General features: G+C 33.7%; 1 pseudogene; it reads left to right on the top strand.

The window, feature by feature from the left end:
- The first annotated feature begins 1,990 nt into the window (after positions 1–1,990).
- On the top strand, positions 1,991–4,233 carry LOC108532441 (importin subunit alpha-1-like; annotated as a pseudogene).
- The last annotated feature ends 298 nt before the right edge of the window (positions 4,234–4,531 follow it).

Raw genomic sequence — 4,531 nt, forward strand, 5'->3', positions numbered from 1 at the left:
AGCAAAACAAAAAACATTTAAAAAAAAAATCATTCATCATGACCAAGTGGGATTTATCCTAGGGAGGGAGGAATGGTTCAACATATACAAATCAGCCAGTGTAATCCATCATATCAAAAGAATGAAGGACAAAAATTATATGATAAATTCAACTGATGCTGATAAAGCATTTGATAATATTCAACATCCCTCCTAAAAAAAAACCCAAAAACCTGGGTATAGAAGAAGCATACCTCAACAAAATAAAAGCCATATACCACTGACCCACAGCTACTATCATATTGAGGAAAAACTGCAAGCCGTTTATCTAAGATCTAAAACATGACAAAGATTCCCACTTACACCACTGTTATTCAAAATGGTATTGAATGTCCCAGTTAGAGGAATCAGACAACAAAAAGAAATAAAGGGTATCCAAATTGGAATGGAAGAAGTCAAATTATCCTTGTTTGATTATATGATCTTATATTTGAAAAAACTTAAAGACTTTTAGAACTAATATAAAAATTCAGCAACATTGCAGCATATAAAATCAACATACAAAAATTAGTAGTATTTCTACATGCCAATAACAATCTAAAAAAGAAACCAATAAATAATCTCATTTACAGTAGCTACAAATAAAATAATATACCTAAGAATAAATGTAACTGACATTTCTCACAAGAAGACATGCAAATGGCAAACAGGCATGTGAAAAGGTGCTCAATATCATTGATCATCAGAGAAATGCAAATCAAAACTATAATAAGACATAATCTCACCCCAGTTAAATGGCTTATATCCAAAAGACAGGCAATAACAAATACCAGCAACAACATGGAGGAAAGGGAAACTTTGTACACTGTTAGTGAGAATGTAAATTAGTAAAATCACTATGAATAACAGTTTGAAGCCTCCTCAAAAAAAAAAAAAAAAAAAAAAATTAAGCAACCACATGATCCAGCAATTTCACTGCTAGGTATATAGACAAAAGAAAGGAAATCAGTCTATTGAAAAAATAGCTGCACTCCTGTGTTTATTGCAACACTATTCACAACAGCCAAAATGTGGAAGCAACTTAAGCGTCCATCAACACATGAATAAATTTTTAAAAATATGGTTCATATACACAATGGAATAATATTCAGCCATAAAAATGAATGAAATCTTATCATCTGCAACAATATGGCTGAAATTGGAGGTCATTATGTTAAGTGAAAAAAGCCATGTACCAAAGATAAACTATGCATGTTCTCACATATTTCTGAGAGCTAAAAATTAAAACAAGTGAACTCATGTAGATGAAGAGTAGAATGATGATTACCAAAGGCTGAGAAAGATAGTGGTTGGAGGGTAAGGGTGGGAATGGTTAATGCATGGAAAATTATAATTAGATAAAATGAGTAACATCTAGTATTGGATAGCACAACAGTGTGGCTACAGTCAACAATAGTTTATATTTAAAAATAACTAAAAGTATAATTAGATGGTTTATAACACAAAGAAATAATGAAGGCTTGAGATCATAGATACCCCATGTACTCTAATGAGATTATTATGCATTGTATATCTGTATCAAAACATCTCATGTACTCCATATATGTATCCCTACTATGTACCAGAGAAAGTAAAAAAAAAGTAAAATCAATAAAATATTTAGGTTGGTGCAAAAGTAATTGCGATTTTGCCATTAATAACTACAAAGTCATTCTACCATACACTTGACTAAATACTGTCCAAATCACTTTTCCAATTGGTAGATATTTTCTCTCTTCAGTAATGTCCTCTGAATTAGAAATGTATTTTCCCACCATGGTAGAGTCTCTTACCATTTTCCATACGTCATTAGAAAATCAAAACATTAGCTCTGAAAGCCTTTATAGTTTAGAATTTTAAAGCATAATTTTTTTCAGCCATCTAGAAAGTGCTGACCTGAGGCCTGTGAGCCCTGACCCTGTTACCCATAGAACCTGAGCCAGATCCACACTATCTTCTAACTTTTTCTCAGTGGTCTAAAAATACATCCACCAATGTGAAGGACAATTCACCAGCTGTCCACCTTTACAGGTGGAAGAACAAAGAGAAAGAAGAGAAATGATACAATAGAGTATAGAAGTTAATATGAAACTGAGGAAAGCTAAGAAAGATAGGTGGGATGCTAAAAAATGAAAAACAGTGGGGAAATTCCTTAAAGAACTAAAAGAAGATCTACCATTTGATCCAGCAATCCCACTACTAGATATCTACCCAGAGAAAAAGAAGGCATTATACGAAAAAGATACTTGCACACACGTTTATAGCAGCACAATTTGCAAGTGCAAAAATATGGAACCAGCCCAAATGCTCACCAATCAATGAGTGTTATGAGTGATAAAGAAAATGTGGTATATATATACCATGGACTACTACTCAGCAATAAAAAGGAATGAAATAATGGCATTCGCAGCAACCTGCATTGAATTGGAGACTATTATTCTAAGTTAAGTAACTCAGGAATGAAAAACCAAATATCGTATGTTCTCACTTATATGTGGGGGCTACGCTATGAGGATGCAAAGGCATAAGAATAATACACTGGACTTCAGGGACTTGGGGAAAAGGGCGGAGGGCAGTGAGGGGTAAAAGAATATATATTGGGTACAGTGTACACTGTTTGGGTGATGGGTGCACCCAAATCTTAGAAATCGCCACTAAAGAACTTATTCAAGTAACTAAACACGACCTGTTCCACAAAAACGTATTTAAATTTTTTTAAAAAAAAGAAATATAAAGCTTCTTCTGCACTCTTTTATTTATTTTATTTTAATTTTATGTTTATTTAATTTTTTTATTTTAATTTTATTTGCTATTTTTTGGGACAGAGTCTTGCTCTGTGGCACGCTGGAGTACAGTGGTGATGATCTTGGCACCAGCTGCAACCCTGGCTCCCTGGTTAATGGAGTCTCCGCTGCCTTTGCTCCCAAGGAGCTAGGATTACAGTGCGTCCACACCACTACCGGCTAATTTTTTTTTTTTTTTTTTTTTTTTTTTTTTTTTTTTTTTTTTTTTTTTTTTTTTTTTGTAGAGATGGGGTTTCACATGTAGGCAGGTTGGTCCTTCGACAACCTCAAGTGATCCGCCCACCTCGGCCTCCCAAAGTGCTGGGGTTACATGTGTGAGCCACTGCACCCAGCACCTGCTACTTTTCTATCACAGGAAAACCATAGCAACTAGGGCTTTGTAAATTGTTCTGTTGGTGTCACTGTGAAAGACACAAAGAGTAATAATTTGGTACTCCAACTACAAGCTACCAAAGGTGCTAGAAAATTATTTTCTATGGAAAAAACAACCCTCCATAAACATAATCCAGATTGGTTTGATTCCAAAATGCATGTCTTTCTCTGTAGTACTGTTAAACTTTAATTTGTTTAGGTGCACTTGCTAATATAGATATTGGGAAATCACAATAGACCAAAGCTGTGGTAGATGAAGAGCATTCATTGCTTTGTTGGCATCTTACCATTCACACATCAGTAAATAAGCTATATGAGCTTTAGGAAATCTTTCAAGATTTGGTTATCAAGAATGGTGCAATAGATACTTTATTAATTCTGCTTGCAGTTTCTGATATATCATCTTTGGCGTGTGTTGTTTATATAATTTTACCTGGACACTTTCCAACTTTTTTTTGTTGTAAAAATCCAACTCTACTATTAGATGTTGTTAAGCAAATTCTCTCTACTTTAGTTTATCTTCTGTATCATATTGATCTTGAAGTATTTACGGATATTTGCAGACTATTTCCTATCTCACTGATGGTGCAAATGAACCAAATTAAATTATTTTAAAAACAAGAGTTTTGCCACAGCTCATAAAGGATTTAGGAGCTACTGAATTACCAACTATGTAACTAGTCTAAAGAGACATAGGAAACACTGTCTGTAGAACAGACCAACAGAATCAGGTTGTAGATGCACTTTCAGTTTCACTAGCCTGCTTGCTAAAGCAAAAACTAATATTTAGAAGAAAACTGCAAGAACAATGTCAAAAATCACAGCTATCTATCAGGACCACATACAAGTTCCGTTCTTGTTGCTTTCCTCTAGTCATTATTTCTTGGCTATTTTGACCTTGTCTTAATAAAGGCAGATTTGAACAAACACAAACAAGCTGTATGGTTAGTCACTATTTATACAAGTGAAGAAATAGTTGAACAGATTGTATACCATCCATATCCATTGTGGCATGATGGAACCACTGAAAAACGTTTAAAATATATTGTGATTGTCCTAGCTATGGTTTACAGCTGTTGAGAAACTAGCTGAAACTGGAAAAAAAAATCTTAGTACAGTGAAGAGCGTGGAGATCTGGACAAAACTGAAGCTCTTCAAAACCTGAGAAAAAGTCTATGTAGATTTCATTAAGCTTAACTGGGACATTTTCTGTATAAATGAAGAAAATATACACAATGTATATATGTATCAAAACATCACTCAGTACCTCATAAATATGTACAATTATTAGGTGTCAATTAAAAACAAAGTAAAACATGAAAAATGAATATTATGTT

The sequence above is a fragment of the Rhinopithecus bieti genome, unplaced genomic scaffold, assembly GCF_001698545.2.
Source record: "Rhinopithecus bieti isolate Rb0 unplaced genomic scaffold, ASM169854v2 scaffold_10680, whole genome shotgun sequence".
Lineage (NCBI taxonomy): Eukaryota > Metazoa > Chordata > Mammalia > Primates > Cercopithecidae > Rhinopithecus > Rhinopithecus bieti.